This window comes from Oryctolagus cuniculus, chromosome 7 (assembly GCF_051225735.1).
Source record: "Oryctolagus cuniculus isolate XC-2025 breed Fujian yellow rabbit chromosome 7, ASM5122573v1, whole genome shotgun sequence".
In the NCBI taxonomy this organism is placed as follows: Eukaryota; Metazoa; Chordata; class Mammalia; order Lagomorpha; family Leporidae; genus Oryctolagus; species Oryctolagus cuniculus.
The window spans coordinates 22319211-22337057 of NC_142873.1; the positions used below are offsets into that span (position 1 = coordinate 22319211).

The window sequence follows — 17847 nt, forward strand, 5'->3', positions numbered from 1 at the left end:
GGACAACCTCTCAGAGGAACCCGCAGAGGAAGTTCTACTGTGATTTCTACACCTCTGCCATCATTCCCTCTCTTCCCAGTGAAAGCTCGTTGCTTGCTGTAACTCACTCACAAATTGGGAAGGCTATTCAGTTATCGTGGTTTAGCCTGATTAAGCCACTCCATTTACTGTGTTTGCATTTAGTTTTTGAAATTGGAGACATCTGGAAAAGTATTTGGTTCTTGCTTTCAAAAATAGTCTTCCTCTAAAATGAAGAAGTTCAGGGGTTGGTTACACAATGTGAACCCACTTAGTGCTACTGATTGTGCTCTCGCGAATTATTAAGATGATTTTATGCTGTGTGTATTGTACCACAGTTTTTAAAAATTTTAATGACATGCTTCTGTATATAAAGAGAATAACATACAAAAAAAGATGTAAATGCCCTGTAATCCCCACACTTCAAGACAAGCAGTTAAATTCAGTATAGTGCTTTCGCCCAGTCCATACATACAGAAATACATGGAGGCCCTGGGAGAGACTGGTGAGCAACTTAGCTTTTCAGTTACTATTTTAATCAAGTCTCGGTCTTCTTTAGGTCTCCTTTTCTTTTCTTTTTGGTTTGAGAGGCAGAAAGAGAAACAGAGAGAGACATAGTCTCTCATCTAGTGGTTCACTCCCGCAAATTCCCTCCATGGTCAAGGCTGGGTCAGGGTCAGAGCCAGGATCCAGGAACTCAGTACAGGTCTCCCATGTGGCTGGCAGGAACTCAGCTACCTAAGCTACCACCATCAGTGCCTCCTAAGGTCTGCATTAGCAGAAAGCTAGACCCAGGAGCCAGGGTCAAGAATCAAACTCAGGCATTCCAATGTGAGGCATATGTGTCTTTTTTTTTTTTTTTTTTTTTTTTTTTTTTTTTGAGAGGCAGGCTTACAGAGAGAGAGAGAGAGGTAGAGAGAGAGAGAGAGAGGTCATCCATCTGCTGATTCACTCCCCAAATGCCTGATCCAAAACCATGAGCCAGGAGCTTCTTCCAGGTCTCCTGCACGGGTACAGGGGCCCAGGGACTTGGGCCATCTTCTACTGCTTTCCCAGGGCATAGCAGAGAGCTGGATCGGAAGAGAAGCCAGCCAGGACTCTAACCGGTGCCCATATGGGATGCCAGTGCTGCAAGTGGAGGATTAACCTGTGCCACAGCACCGGCCCCAAGGTGCAGGTGTCTTAACCTCTAAACACCTACCTCTTGACTATGACTTTATATTCTCCAAATATAATATAAGGAGACTATGAAGTCTAATACAGTAAATCCAAAAATCTATCACATAAAGTTCATGTGAACAGATGGATAAAAATAGGGTAGTTTCAATAGATTTATTCAACAGTAACCAGATTATTTTAAGAAACTGAATTCGGTACCTCGGAGGCCTTGAAAGTTTTTGAGCCACCTGCCTGCCCAAGACTCAGCTGTCAGTTTGAGAAGTTGGGAGAGAGGAGACTGAGGAAATTGTATTCCTTCTTAAGATTTGTTCATATGCCTGGGTCAGTATCTGGCCTTCCACTGTTATTATTATGTCTAGCAATTAAAGATTGGTTTGGGGACCTGGGAATAGCAGTTCATGCATTTGCTCCTGTATTATTCTGTTTTCGGTCACTAATAAAACCTGAAAGATGTTTATTTTGGCTGGGGGCTGTGGAGGTCCAAGGTTGAGGGGCTGTGTCTGGTGATGGCCTTCCTGCTGGCAGGACCTCAAGGCTCTGCAGGCGTCCCACGGAAAGAGCCGGAGGGCACCGGTGGCGTCTCCTCGCCTCCTGTCTCCTCGGGTCTCTCCCTCTCCTTCAGCTATCACAGTCAGCCATGGGGGCTGGATGATCTGATCTTATCCTTATCACCTGCAAGAGGCCCCGCCTCTAAACAGACTCAGCTTCTGCCCTCTTATTACCTTTCAGTGGGATTAAACTCCACAGCCTGAGTTTGGGCAGGCACAAACCACATCCAAGCCACAGCCCTACCCATATGTAACGATGTAGAATTGGAGTGTAGCATCAGCATGGTTATTCATTTCCATCCTATAGGAGTGAATTATAGAAATGCTTTTCCAATAGCTATGTCTGATGTGTTCAAACACAGCTGTCGAAAATATAGACAATTCATTCAGCTCCAAGAGGCTGAATAGAGCAACTCAGGCTGAAATAAGCAAGATCGTTGTGTTCAGCATAGAGGCTTGGTCTTAGTGGCTCAAGAATCTGTGTGATCCTTTCTGTCCCCAGGGCACATGTCTGTTGAAAGGGTTGTGTTTTCACTCCGTCTGCCCACTTTTGCAGTCTTACAAATGGCAATCAAAGAATAATTCTATTTCCCGCAGGCATGAATTGTAGGCTGCATTTAACCTATGCATCAGTTTCCTGTGCATCTGCTCAGTAACTATGCTGGAACTCCTGTGTTAAGGTATCTCTATGGTAGCAAAAGCAAATTTAAAGGGCTCAAGGAACTCAGAGCAAAGCCAGCCTATAGCTTGTTGGCCAGACTCAAATGGAAGAGGTGCACAAGCCATGAACTCCCCTGAACAAAGCAAAGTCAGTTTTTAATTTTTCAGAGAAGGCAGAAGACAGAAACAGCAAAACAGAAATATATTGCCTGGAAAAACAACAACAACAACAACAACAAAAGGTCTCTGCAGAACAAAACGATAAAGAGACTGCTTTTCAAATAAACCACCTCAACCAAATGTCAGAAGATCCTGTTGTATTTACAAATTGTTGAGTGGTGTACATAGCAAAAGGTCAAATTGTATTTCATTTAAGCAGCACTGTAACAAGTTAATTTCAATGATGGTTGATTACGCAGTCACCAAATTCTCTCCCTACTGGATCTTCTTGCCACTGAATATGGCACCAAAAATTGCATGACGACCATCAGTCATGTTTCATTCCTTCCTCCTCCAGTCTCATTGCATTCGATTCTGAACTGGGGGACATTATTGTGGTGCAGTGGGCTAAGCCACCTTACCACGCTGGGATCCCGTATCAGGGTATTGGTTCAAGTCCCGGCAGCTCTGCTTAGACTCAGCTTCCTGCTAATGCATCTGGCATCTGGGGAGGCAGTGGAAGGTGCTCCGGGTACTTGGGCCTCTGCCACCCAGTGAGAGACCAGGATGCAGTTCCCGGCCCCTGGCTTTGCCCAGGCTGCCCCTGGCTCTTGTGGCTATTTGCAGAGTGAACCAGTAGATGGAAGATCGATTCATTCTCTCTCTCTCTCTCTCTCCAACTCTGCCTTGCAAATAAATAAATTTTTAAAAATAATTTCTTGAAAACTTCTGAATTGACTCAGATCAGTAAAGACAAGATGTGCCTCACGGCCAGCTCACTCCTTTACTACAAATGGGCAGGAGTCCAGTAACACAGAGTGGCCCCTGGTTCCCGGGGCTCGCATACAATAACTTGATGGAATGCTCGTAACATGCCGTTCTAGATGTGTAGTGATAGTGGCCGCCGTAGTTTGTAATCACCTTATAACATGTTCCTCATGAATGTCTTAGAAATAATCCTATTTTGTATGCCTCTGCTTCAGTCCTCAGCCTGATACTGAGTTCGATAAGGCACATTTTGGTAGCAGATAATGTATGAAAATGTCATCTTAAATCTTAAAATAATCTCCAGCAGACGTGGACGATGCATTGAGCAATTGAGAGGGGCTCTGGAATCTGTGGGAGAAATTTTTCCACCATTGTTTGGGTATAATGTTGTTTATTCTTCTTCCTTTATAAACAAAAGCAAATGCCTTTTGGCATGTTTGGTTTTTAAAGCCAATGCAGGTGCTTTGGCACCCAGCCCTCGAAGCCCAGCACGGTTGGCGTCTTCTGCGTGGTTTCTAGATTATGACACTAGGAACACTGAGTCACACTTCCTTGTTGATGCCCTCTGTGAACCAGGCCTGCACTGCTTCCGTGCCTTCTCATACCTTCCCTGCAAGGTCAAGAAGCCAGGCCTAGAAAAATAAATGCTTGAGATGTGTGACTGGTCAACGCCAGAGACACTCTGCACATGGAGGCTTACCTGGCCGGTGCCGTGGTTCGATAGGCTAATCCTCCACCTGCGGCGCCGGCATCCCGGGTTCTAGTCCCGGTCCAGGCACTGGTTCTGGTCCCGGCTGCTCCACTTCCAGTCCAGCTCTCTGCTGTGGCCCGGGAGTGCAGTGGAGGATGGCCCAAGTGCTTGGGCCCTGCACCCACATGGGAGACCAGGAGGAAGCACCTGGCTCCTGGCTTCGGATCAGCACAGCGCACCGGCCGTAGTGGCCATTTTGGGGATGAGCCAACGGAAGGAAGACCTTTCTCTCTGTCTCTCTCCCTCTCACTGTCTAACTGCCTGGCAAAAAAAAAAAAAAAAAAAAAGAGAGAGAGAGAGAGAGACTTACCTCTGAAACGCAGGTTCTTCTCACTTTACCAGAGGACATCGCTCAAACCAAGAGCAGCGTTCTTGGCATCGAGCCCGAGCCGAGAACCGTTCCAGTCACACAGCACCGCCGGCACGAGGCTGAGTCTGGGTTACAGACCAGGCGTCTGGCTAGTGTGTGGCACAGCTGGTATTGAGAGTGAGGAGAGGCCTGAGCTTTAAGGTCAGAATGCGTTCACCGTATTCCCATTAGCACTGTTTGTTTTTCTTTGTTTTACTACACTTTGGTAGCAGGCTTTGTGACTTTCAGCATATTCTTTGAGATCTTAATTAAAATCAGTAACAGCTGAATGAGTACCCTGCTTGGTTTGGAATTTCCTGATATTACTTGAATCAAACTACTGAACCAGTACAATCAACTCATCTTTCATTTGTAAATCAGGAAATAATATCAAAAGACAAATTTTGACTTCATTTACAAGAGATCTTCAAAACATTCATGGGAAACGTGCATTATGGAAAAAAAAACTGTGCATGGATTTCACCATTATTTTGCAAAATAAACTTGTTTAATTTCCTTTTTCCATGAACTTGTTAAAGTCTTTTCTTGTATGCCTACCAAGATATTGGCATCACTTTACCTAGGTCCTAATGAATGGATCCAACCCTTCAAAGATGTTTACTTAGCTAAATACATGAGGGAACTTCATAAAGTTCACAGATGGGGCAGCCATTCCCCATATCCCATTTAGAGTGCCTGGTTCAGGTTCCAGCTACTCCATTTCCACACCCTGAAAAGCAGCAAGTAATGGCTCAGGCGTTTGGGTCCCTGACACCCATCTGGAAGACCCTAATGGAGTTCTGTGGTCCTGGCTTCGGCCTGATCGAGCCCTGACTGTTAAATTTAGAGAGTGAACCAGCTGATGAAAGACTCTCTCTCTCTCTCTCTCTCTCTCTCTCTCCCCCTCCCTCCCTCTCTCCCTCAATCTCTCCCTCATTTCTTCTCCTCCCCCCACCTTTCAAACAAAATAAAAACAAACAAAAATTTTTGAAAAGATGTCAATGTGATATCTGCTGTCCACATCCCATATCCAAGAGCTTGGGTTTGAGTATGTCCCATAACAGATTGTCTGAGTTCAAGCCCCAGCTCTGCTCCTGATTCCAGCTCCCTGCTAATGCACACCCTGGGAGGCAGCAGGTGATGGCTCAGGTACGTGGGTCCCTGCCTCCTACATGGGAGACCTGGATTGAGTTCCTGGCTCCCTACATTTGGGTAATGAACCCAGCAGGTGGGGTTCTCTCTCTCTCTCTCTCTCTCTCTCTTTCTCCCTCTGCCTCTCAAATAAATAAAAAAATTAAGTTTGTGAAAGATGGGGTTAAAGGTTAAGTTGATTTTAGTGCAAAAAATCTTTGAAGAAACCTTGCGTGGTTTTTTCATCACATGTGTTTCCCTTGAACGATCAGAAGACCCGTCCTGTTGTTGAACCTAAGACACTTGCATTTGAAATAAGCTGTGGTTTCCTTCATTAGCAGGAGGCATATCTTGTATTGTCACCCTTTTTAGTTTTTTAGTTATTTCCAGTTTTTCTTGATTCATCAGATGGCACACTTACATTTCTCTATGACCATGATAAACAATGATTATACTTATAGTTTTTTAAACTAAGCTACAACAATAAACTACCAAGATTTCTGGCTTAACAAAATTAGACTCAGTTTGCAGTTAAGAAAATGTATTTACTGATAAGCATGCCAAATCTTAAAATTACCTCAGCAGGGGCAAGCGTTTAGCCCGGTAGGAAGATGTCGTTGAAGATGCTGGCATTCCATATCGGAGTGCTTGGCTGTGATTCCTACCTCCTGCTCTCGCCCTCAGCCTCTTGCTAACGCAGACTGAGAGGCAGCAGTGATGGCTCAGAGAATTGGTCTCCTATCACCCACATGGAAGGTGTCGGTTGAGTCTCTGTCTCCCAGCTCCAGCCCTGGGCCAGGCCCCACTGGCACAGGCAATTGTGGAGTGAACCAGTGGATAGGAGGTCTGTCTGTCTGTCTCTCTCTGCTTCTCTGTCTCTCAAATAAAAAATAAATGTATCTGTAAAAGAGTATATCATCTTGTACTTTTCTCTGAAGTGAGGAGAGAACCTCCACTTTGCTTATGGCCTTTTCTAAATTCTGATGGAATTTATGGACTCAGAAGGCTTCCATAGCCTAGGCAGCTCGTGTCAGGAGCCTCAGGTGGTCACTGGCGTCATACATCAGAGTGTTAATTGTTAAATTAACAACAGCAGTCACTGTGCACTTACTTCCCATGCAGTGAGCTGTATTGTGAGAGTTAACTGTAAAACTAGTTCTCAAACCGTTTTTTTTTTCTTGTATGTGCGTGTGTGTGCAAATTGTTGAAATCTTTAATTAGCATAGGGTTGGTCTCCTGGATATATAATGAATCTTAATGGAGAATGGGACTGGGAATGGGAGAGAGGAGGAGATAGGGTGGGAGTGGGGGTGGGAGGGCAGGTATGGTGGGAAGAATCATTGTATTCCTAAAGTTGTACTTAAGAAATTTGTACTCATTAAATAAAAGGTTTCTTGGGGGGGGGGGGGGAGAAGAGTACATCATCATTGGCCATTTAATTTTTAATCAAATTTATAAAGTTAGGTTTGTCTGTTTGACTATTACAATATTTAAAAAAAATAGTCAATGGACATTTACCAGATTTAGATAGAATGTTTTCAGTGGTCTGACTGAAGATATAGGGTCTTTGGATGCGATAATAATTTCTCGAGCACTTTCTAGGGGCTGGCACTGTTGTAAGTGCTTTACAGGTGATTAACTCACATATTCTTTACAATTCTATGAAGTAGGCACTGTTATCCCCATTTTACAGCTGGTGAAACTGAGACATGCACAGCTTCATGGATGAGTGGGCCATGCAGACACACAGGGTCTAGCACATAGAACAGCTCTGCTCTCGGTTTAAGTATTCTGCTATCAACATCTTGAAATTCTTAATTGTTGAACAAGGGACCCCTCATTTTCATTTCTGCTCTGGGCCAGGCAAATGACATAGGCAGTCGTGGAGTGTAATCCTTTGCCCAAGCCAGGATTAAGCCCAAACATGGCCTGTTAGAATCTGCAGTCTACCCTTGCTAATCTGTGCCTCAGAGAGAAAAGCAAGTCCAAGAGAGGCTGCCAAACTGCAGAGCCGCAGCGGGCTTTGTCTCTAGGGCTGCTTGGAACAGCCGCGGTCCCGCGGGCGGGTGCCAGGCTGAGCCGCAGCGAGTGAATAATGACTGAGAAGATTCCTAGGGGGCATCAGCTGGTAGCTGACTGGTTGTTGCAAAGAACTCGGGAAAAGGCAGGCCCTGCAGCATCCTCCGTGAGGCTGGCCAGAGCTGGCCACTCTCTGACTTGGGGTCCTTTAAGAGTTTACAACTATTGCTGTTCTTTTCTGAAGAATGTTCAAGGAAACAACAAATAAGTAGAAAAAGTAAAATATAATTTTTATTATGTTTTATATTGATTATTCTTAAATATTATGTATTTCCTGATGTAATACCTGTAATTTGTACAGCTCTCCTAGGGTTAAATCTGGGAATATTTCATTTTCAAAAGTGAACTCAAGGGCCAGTGTTATGCCATAGCAGGTTGGGCTGCACCCATGATGCTTCCCATATAGGCACCAGTTCGAGTTCAAGTTGCTCTCCTACTAATCCAGCTCTCTGCTAATGCAACTGGGAAAGAGCGGAACATGGCCCAAGTGCATGGGCCCCTGCACCCACCTGGGAGACCTGGAAGAAGCTCCTGGCTCCTGGCTTCAACTTGGCCCAGCCCTGGCCATTGTGTTCATTTGTGGAGTGAACCAGTGGATGGAGGATCTCTCTCTCTCTCTCTTTCTCTCTCTCTCACTCTTTCACGTAAATAAATAAATCTCTTTTTTAAAAAGTGAACTGAACTTCTTTGACCCTTTATTTTCCCCCTTTATTTTGTCTCATTTGACTATTTCTGGCACTCTCTCCCATGTCAGACTGAGTAGGACAAAAAAAAATGATAGAAAAATGATAAGGCGCCAAAGTCTGTTCTTTCACACTACAGATACCCAAGTGAGTTCCTCTCCTTTAACTCTAAATGCTTGTTCTGTTTTTCAAAGCTCCAGTGTGACACACCTGCCCCATTTCATCTGTTTGAGTGATGTTTGTGTCATCTCTGTTCTGGCCTCTCGTTCAGCACCTGTTGTTGAAACACCTGCACCAGCAGTGGGAAAGCAGCACCATTGTTCTTTGAAAAGTAGATGATTTTTTAGAGAATAGTTGGGGTGGGAAAGGTCCTGAGTGGCTGAGGATAGTGAAGCTTTTCAAGAAAATGTTATGGGGCTGGCATTTTGGGGCAGCACGTTAGGCCACGGCCTACGATGCCACCATCCCATATCAGAGTACAAGTTCGAGTCCTAGGTGTTCCACTTCTGATCCAGCTCCCTGCTAATGTGCCTGGGAAAGCAGTGGAAGATGGTCCTAGTGCTTGGCTCCCTGCACTCATGTGGAATACCCAGATGGAGTCCAGGCTCCTGGTTTCAGCCTGGCCCAGCCCTGGCTGTCGTGGACATTTGGGGAGTGAACCAGTGAATGGAAGACCTCTCTCTGTCTGTCTGTCTTTCTCCTTTTCTGTCACTCTACCTTTCAAATAAATAAATCTTAAAGGGGGGGGGGGGGGTGTTGGGCCGGCACGGCGGCTCACTAAGCTAATCCTCCGCCTAGCGGCGCCAGCACACCGAGTTCTAGTCCCGGTTGGGGCGCTGGATTCTGTCCCAGTTGCCCCTCTTCCAGGCCAGCTCTCTGCTGTGGCCAGGGAGTGCAGTGGAGGATGGCCCAGGTGCTTGGGCCCTGCACCCCATGGGAGACCAGGAAAAGCACCTGGCTCCTGGCTCCTGCCATCGGATCAGCGCGGTGCGCCAGCCGCAGCGCGCCGGCCGCGGCGGCCATTGGAGGGTGAACCAACGGCAAAAAGGAAGACCTTTCTCTCTGTCTCTCTCTCTCACTGTCCACTCTGCCTGTCAAAAAAAAAAGGGGGGGGGGGTGTTGTAATTGTTTAAGAAAAAAACTCTCCAAACTGTAGATACTATATAATACTATATAGTACCAGTACAGAACAATGCTACACAAAACTCAGTTTTCTTTTTTTTTTTAAGATTTATTTATTTATTTGAAAGTCAGAGTTACACAGAGAGAGAAGGAGAGGCAGAGAGAGAGAAAAGTCTTCCACCTGCTGGTTCACTCCCCAGTTGGCTGCTATGGCGGGAGCTACGCTAATCTGAAGTCAGGAGCCAGGAGCTTCCTCCGGGTCTCCCATGCAGGTGCAGGGGCCCAAGCACTTGGGCCATCTTCTACTGCTTTCTCAGGCCATAGCAGAGAGCTGGATCAGAAGTGGAGAAGCTGGGACTCAAACCAGCATCCACATAGGAAGTCAGCACTACAGGTGGTGGCTTTACCCACCATGCCACAGCGCTGGCCCCAAAATTCAGTTTTCAAGTTGTACTCTTGCTTTTTAAGCGAGTTATAAAGCAGAACCAATGACTAAGACTAAGGCACAGTGCTTGACCCCAAAGCAACAGAAAGTGTTGGCGAAGGTCTTGGATCAGGAGCCCCTTGGTTCCAGCAGCTTCCGGGGGGCATTTGCAGCCACACCTGAGGCCTCTGGCCGCATCATCCTCCCTTTGCTGGTTTTCCTGTGCCCTCATGAAGACCACACTGCAGCAGTTAAGGGCTTCCTTTGATGATTGCGTCTATTTGATTGTTACTACTCTCAGGAAAACTCAGGCCCCACCGAAAGGGGGCCTGGAGGTGCCAGCCACGCTGAAGGCAGAGGGCTGAATTTGTCTGAAAGAGGGAGGAGATAGTCCTAGACTAGTGAGTGGCTCCCTCCAACCCCTGTACCGTCCACTTGGCTCCCAGAATGTGGGCAGCTGGGCTACCCCCATAGCCACCCACTGAAGCAGAAAAGGGTGGGATTTCTCTTTGAAAATCCTGGCTTGCCACTTTGGTTGCACTACAGGGAAACCCAGCTAACTTCCATCCTTCCATACAGATGTCTCGACCCAGCTGTTAACAGTGTCCCTATCAAATATACAGCCAACGAAAAACTCTGATATAAAAGATCCAAGCAAAAGCAATCGGAAAGAAGTGACTGAGGAAGGAATACAGGGAGTAAAAGTTAGTGCAGCTAGAAATAAGAGCAGGATGCTATAAAAAACAAAAGATTATTCTGAAATCAAAAATTCTTGGAAAATAAAAATATGAAAACAGATATGGGTGTTTGACGCAGTGGTTAAGACATTTGGGGTCACTGTCATCCCATATCAGAGTGTCTGGGAGTCCCAGCTCTGCTCCCAGTTCCAGCTGCCTGCAGGTGCACACACTGGAGTCAGCAGGAGGCAGCCCAAGGACTTGGATCGCTGCCACCCACGGGAGAGAGCCAGGTTAAGTTCTTATTCCTGGCTTCAACATGACCCAACCTTGGCTGATGGAAAGTCCAGACTCTCCTCTCTCTCTCTCTCTCTCTCTCTCTCTCTCTCTAAGAAAACTAAACATAAGTTTATTTTAATTAAAAAGGTGTGAAAACAGGTACACACCTATGTTAATACTTAAGGTACATTGGAACATGAAGCTGAGCAGTTGCTCAGAAAGTAGAACCAAGAGGCAAGGATAAAAACCAATTAGAAAGAAAGAAAAAGAAAGGATCAGTCCAGGAAATGCAGCCTCTAAACACCAGGATCCAGAGAGGAAGAACAAGGAGGCAAACCAGGAGAATCCAAGGAGAACAAGATCATCTCCCATTGAGGCCCAGCACAAACTGAAACACAACAGAAAGTATAGGAAACGGAAAAGGAGAAAGACCCACACCAAGACACAGCATTATGGAATTTCAGACAGCAGGGATCCAAAGAATATGACTCCCAAAAGCTCCCAGCGGGGAGATGGAACAAAAAGTTGACTGTGGATCAGGGGTCAGAAGGAAGACGCTGGAAGGCAGTGGGGCCACACTTTCAAAACGGAAGGGAGGTGATTTCCAAATTGATAATTTGGCACAGCATACAATTGAAAGCCGTGCTCAGACATGCAGGGTCTCCCAAATACCTTTCCTGGAGCGTTCTGTCCCCCACGATACACACGGAGAGTAAGATCCAGGAGTTGGAAGAGGGGCGGAGGGCCGTGGCAGACGGATAGGCAGAGAAGCAGCAGTGTGACCACCAGGTAAAGGGGCTGGAGCCGCTGGAGCCTGGAGACCCTGATGTCACCAGGAGGACAAAGGCACGTGCTGCCAGATGTGTCTGACAGTACTGAGAGGAGCCAGCCAGCCCTGGCAGAGTTTGGGGGTGCTTCCATGATAGTCACATAGAAAATGAAGCTCCTTGGGGCCGACGCTGTGGAGTAGCAGGTAAAGCTGCCGCCTGCAATGCTGGCTTCCCATGTGTGGGTGCCAGTTCGAGTCCCATCTGCTCCACTTCCAATCCAGCTCTCTGTTATAGCCTGGGAGAGCAGTGGAAGATGGCCCACATCCTTGGGCCCCTGCATCCGCATGGGAGACCAGGAAGAAGCACCTGGCTCCTGGCTTCAGATTGGCCCAACTCTAGCCGTTGTGGCCAATTGGGGAGTGAACCAGCAGATGGAAGACCTTTCTCTTTCTCTCTCTCTGCCTCTGCCTTTCAGTAACTCTGCCTTTCAAATAAATAAATTAATAAAAAAAAAGAAGGAAAGTGAAGCTTCCAGAAGGCACTGAGGTAGAAAGTTATTTGTAGTCCAATGTTATATGGTTTTTGACTCAGGCAGTGATAATAATGCTAAACCTGGGGTAATGACCCAACCAAAAGGAAGTCGTAACTCTAAACACGGACAGTGGGAGCACGGATGGGGGCAGGGTACCTTCGAGAGTGATGAGCTTGGCCTTCTGCAGAGGGAGGAAATAGAAGGGACTGAGCTGAGAACAGATAAGCGTGTTGGTTAGTGGTATGCGTGAAAAGAAGGGAAGAGCTAATCGTGATGAGTGATTGCATCTATTGGATGAGAAGGCTGCAGCACGCAAGGCACAGAGGGCTAAGGGACAGTCTTTTCCCCATTTAACATCTTGAAGATGTGTTTCCTCTTTAAAAAATTATTTTATTTATTTGAATAGCAGAGTTACATAGAGAGGGAGAGATCTTCCGCCTGCTGGTTCACTCCCCAAATGGCTGAAATGGTTGAAACTGGGCCAGGCTTTAGCCAGGAGCTTCATCCAAGTATCTGATATGGGTGCAGGGTCTCAAGTACTTGGGCCATCTGCTGTCACTTTCCCCAGTGTATTAGCAGGGAGCTGAACCAGAAGTGGAGCAGGGCCAGCGCTGTGGTGTAACAGATAAAGTCACTGCCTGCGGTGCTGGCATCCCATATGGGCGCCAGTTCAAGTCCTGGCTGCTCCACTTCCGATCCAGCTCTCTGCTATGGCCTGGGAAAGCAGTAGAAGATGGTCCAAGTGCTTGGGCCCCTGTACCTGCGTGGGAGACCTAGAAGAAGCTCCTGGCTCCTGGCTTTGAATCGGTGCAGCGCCAGCTGTTGCAGCCATCTGGGCAGTGAATCAGTGGATGGAAGACCTCTCTTTGTCTCTCTCTGCTTCTGCCTCTCTATAACTCTACCTTTCAAATAAATAAATAAATCTTTAAAAAAAAAAAAAATTGGAGCAGCCAGGACTTGAACTGCTGTTGTCCATATGGGATGCTAGCATTGCAGGTGGCAACTTAACCTGCTATGCCACAACACCAGCCCTAAGAACTTAGTTCTTTGAAGACACAGTTACGTGGGGGAGGGGCACCGCCTCTGATTGAGGTATCTTTTATCAGCTGATGGACATTGTGTGACCATGTCAAAATGATTGTTTTTTTTTTTTTTTGTCCACAAACAGATGAGAACTCTAGAGTCTACATAAAATGCCAAGAAACTCTCGATTTGAAAACACCATAGTTTAAAAGACCTAAAATAAGAATGATAATTTTTAAACAGGAACAGTTATATCATGTATGAGGGCATTTATCCATGTAAATAGGGTTCCATTTCTTTTTAGAAATAGACAGGTGACAAGTTGCTGTCATTAAACGCATGGCAGGATCAAAGTGACAGCCTGTTGTGGGAAGTGTGCCAAGTCTGTGAGATGAAGGAAAGAACTTCCCAGCCGCTCCTGTCGGCCCTTCTTCGTCTTCCTAACCGTGCCCAGGATCCTGGGAGCCTGAGGTTGTGCAGGGCTGTCTTGTAGGTGGGTGGGAGCAACTCAATTATGCATGTTCTGTTCTTTATCCAGAACTCACTTTGTAAGAATGGCTTCTATCCTGTTTCCGAACTGATTCAGGCTGTATGAGTCAACACTAGAATTGCTTAAAATGCCTTGCACTTTGAAATGTATGTGTTGAGAAACGTAAGGGGAAAAGGATTTTGTTTGTTTGTTTAAGATGTATTTAGTTATCTGAAAGTCAGAGTTACAAACAGGGAGGGAGAGACAGGGAGAGAGAGATCTTCACTTTCCATCTGCTGCTTCACTCTCCAAATGGCTAAAGCAGCCGGAGCTGGACCAGGGCAAAGCCAGGAGCCAGAGCTCCTTCCAGGTGTCCCACATGGGTGCAGGGGCCCAAGGACTTGAACCATCTTCTGTTGCTTTTCCCAGGCCGTTAGCAGGGAACTGGATAGGAAGGGGAGGAGCCCGGATGCAAAATGGCACCCATAAGTGATGCTGGCATTGCAGGCAGCAGCTTTACCTGCTACACAACAATGCTGGCCCCATTTAGGCAAAAATTAATGTCATTTTTTTAACAAGCAAATTTCCTGAGCAATTTTTTCACCTTGCAAAACTACTTATGTTTTGACTGAAATAAAGGGAATAGGACTTCATGGTTTACAAAAACTCATATAAATTTAGATGTTGATTACGGTTTTCTTTTTTAATTATAGAAGAGTTTTAGGGGACGGGTGTTGTAGCATAGGAGGTTGGGCTGCTGCATCCCTATTGGAGGGCCCAGATACTCCGCTTCTGGTCCAGCTTCCTGCCAAAGCTCATCCTTGGGAGGCAGAGGATGATTGCTCAAGTCCTTGGGTCCCTGCCACCCACATGGGATGGATTTCCTGGCTCCTGGCTTTGGCCTTGCCTGGCCCAGCCATGGCTGTTGCAGGCATTTGGGGGAGTGAACCAGCAGATGAAAGATACATCTGTCTCTCTCATACTTTGCTTTTTGGATAGATGAAAATAAATTTTTAAAAATCATTTTTAAAACATGAGTTTTTCAATAAAATGCAAGCAGCTAATATCTAAGGGCATAAAATCCAGAGAAAGGGGATAAAGGGATATTTCCTTTAGCTTTCATTACTGAAGTACTATTTCTGAGCCTTAGATTACTTTACTGTGCAATTCAGCTATTCTCAAACTGGTTGGTCTCAGAATCCAGTTATATTCATGATTATTGAGACCCAAAGGGCTTTTATTGGTATGAGTCCCATCTTTTTTTTTTTTTTTTTTTTTTTTTTTTTTTTTTTTTTGACAGGCAGAGTGGACAGTGAGAGAGAGAGACAGAGAGAAAGGTCTTCCTTTGCCGTTGGTTCACCCTCCAATGGCCGCCGCGGCTGGCGCGCTGCGGCCGGCGCACCGCGCTGATCCGATGGCAGGAGCCAGGAGCCAGGTGCTTTTCCTGGTCTCCCATGGGGTGCAGGGCCCAAGCACTTGGGCCATCCTCCACTGCACTCCCTGGCCACAGCAGAGAGCTGGCCTGGAAGAGGGGCAACCGGGACAGAATCCGGCGCCCCGACCGGGACTAGAACCCGGGGTGCTGGCGCCGCAGGCGGAGGATTAGCCTAGTGAGCCGCGGCGCCGGCCCGAGTCCCATCTTTCGATATTTACTGCATTGGAAGTTAAAAGCTGAAACATTGTAAGTATTTATTAATTTATCTAAAAAGATTACCAATAAACTCATTACATCTGTATTATCATAAATATATCTTATAAAAATAACTTTTTCCAAAAAATAGAGTAGAAGAGTAGCATTGGTTTACATTACTGCCAATATGGTGGGTTTTTTTTTTTTGGCTTGGCAGTAAGTTTATTGTCTTTATCAAAAATTTTTTTCATAGAAAATTGTCTGGTTTAGCTTCCAGCTGCCTGCTCCCGAGCTCTGAGGAAGCTCGCTTTCTTTGGGGCTACCCGATCTCTCGCCTGGGCAAGGGACAGTTTGGGAGGGCTCCACCTCTTCTTTTTGACTTCTCTCTTGGGCTTCTCCTCATACGCCAGATTCTCTGCTCTAGCCATGTGCGCTCTCTTACACATCTCCTCCATCATGCGGAGTCAGCTTGTTCTTCATGTGCTGAGAGAACCGTTTCTCGTAAGCACCCTCATCCTGTTCCATGAGCACACACACAGAATCTGCAGCGTCCTGCCCCGTGATGTGCTTCGGCAGGGAACTCCTTGCTTTCAGAATCAGAACCAGGGAGTCATTTGGTGCTGTGAGGGGTGGACAAGCCTCCATCCACAGCTCCCTTCAGGGTTCCACACACTTTATGGCCAGTAGTAGACCTGGCCAGGCCAGCAGCTGAAGGCACCAGGCTGACCATCAGTGCTTTCCACATTGTAGTCATCGCAGTCACCTTCACTCGGCCCTCGCAGATCTTGTCCACGCCAAACCTCCTGCAAAGCCTGCAGCTGCTGCAGCATCCCCTGTCAGGCCAGCCTCCTCGTTCTTGTGCATACGCCGTGCAGACCATCATATCCCCTTCTATGTGGGCATCAGCAATCCGACAGATGACATCTCTGCCAGTTACACGAACTGTCATCCTGGGTTTGGGTGTGTTGTGCTTATTTTTATCCTGGATCACCAAGCATTTCCAAGCACAGTAACCAGTTTTACCCTCTCATGGTCTTCTAAATTTTCCCTTGGCATCTCTTAACGCAGGCCTTGTTCCTGACAACTTTAACAAACCCCGTCCCATGGAGCAGAAACCGGCTCGACACAGACCTGCAGGCCCAGCAGTGCTACGGGGGGAAAAGCTGTTGCAAATCTTCTTAATGTCTGGGTTAAAAGAACATAGTGAGATTCTTGTGTCTGCTTCTGCATTCAAACTCTTTCAGTGTGTTTTTGGGCTTATGTGCACATGGAAGCTCCAGCCCCACACAGCTAGATCACTGGAAGAGGAAGGAGTATTTTTACTAACCTTTTCAGGTATTCCTGGATAATCTTGACAAGTGGTAGGATTTTTTAAAAACAAATGATTGCGTATATTTATGGAGTACAGGGTGATGTTATGGTAAATGTAAAGTATTGTAGAAAGTTTATTTTTTATTTTCTTAAGTTGAGAGTGATAGAGCAAGAGAGCCCCCATCTACTGGCTCACTACTCCAAATGCCCACAATAGCAGGTGAAACTGGGAGCTCGGAACTCAACCCAGGGCTCTGATGTGGGTGTGGCAGGGCCCCCAGTGCCGGAGCTGTCACCTGCTGCTTCCCAGGGTGAGCCTTAGCGGGAAGTTGGAATCAAGGGCAAGGCCAGCACTCAAACCCAGGCACTGCAGTGGGGGACTGGGATGCAGGTGTCTCAACTGACATATTCATCGCAAGAGCAAACTGCCTGCCCCTTATGGAATGTTTAAATCAAGCTAATTAACATAATATCCATGGCTGGCATTATGGCATAGTAGGTTAAACCTCCACCCACAGCGCCGGCATCCCATATGGGCGCTGGTTCAAGTCCCAGCTGCTTCACTTCCAATCCAGCTCTCTGCTATGGCCTGGGAAAGCAGCAGAAGATGGCCCAAGTGCTTGGGCCCCTGCATCCATGTGGGAGACCCTTAGTGAGAATATTTAAAGTCTACTCTTTGCAAGTTTGGGACACACATGTGTTATTATCAACTGTAGTCACTAGGTCACTCACTAGAGTGTACTCCTTCTGTCTAACTTTGCACCTGGGATCAACATCTTCCTTTCTCCATCTGTCCCCAGCCTTTGGTGACCCCATTCCACGCGACTTCTGTGAGTCTGACTTTGTATGGTTCTGTGTGTAAGTGAGATTGTGCAGCGTTTGTCTTTTTGTACCTGGCTTGTCTCACTTACCATAATGCCATCTGTGGCAACATGGATGGACCGGGATGACAAGAGGGTAGTTTCCAAGGCCAGCTGCAATGTGGACTATGAAACCACATCAATGAACTTTTCACGGTCTGGTTCATACAGTCTACCACGTTGAACCCCATCAGTGTCTCTTGCACTTTGAATGGACCTGATTTTGTAATACCAAGCATTGGACATTGGGAAAATATTGGAGCTCGGCCTTATGCAGAGCTTCCAAACACTGACACATTTCATAACATAATACCCCGGAACACTCACTAATAACGCCACCGATCTCCCCAGAGGAGTCTTAAAGTGTTGGGAAATTGTCAAGCTCATCATGTTAGATACAAGTTTTCCAAAATTCTAATTTTTAC

General features: G+C 46.4%; 1 protein-coding gene, 1 long non-coding RNA gene and 1 pseudogene across 9 annotated transcripts in view; 1 reads left to right on the forward strand and 2 right to left on the reverse strand.

Annotated features, from left to right (window-relative positions):
- The window catches only part of LOC127493535 (uncharacterized), a 29280-nt gene extending 24757 nt beyond the window's left edge, over positions 1 to 4523 (reverse strand). Inside the window, exon 1 of the long non-coding RNA XR_016210388.1 lies at positions 4394 to 4523. This is a non-coding gene — a long non-coding RNA (uncharacterized LOC127493535). The remainder of the gene's footprint in view (positions 1 to 4393) is intronic.
- PRKAG2 (protein kinase AMP-activated non-catalytic subunit gamma 2) overlaps positions 1 to 17847 on the forward strand; it is a 312250-nt gene that overhangs the window by 212997 nt on the left and 81406 nt on the right. The gene's annotated exons all lie outside the window — the stretch shown is intronic.
- LOC138850279 (large ribosomal subunit protein uL18 pseudogene) lies at positions 15518 to 17496 on the reverse strand (annotated as a pseudogene).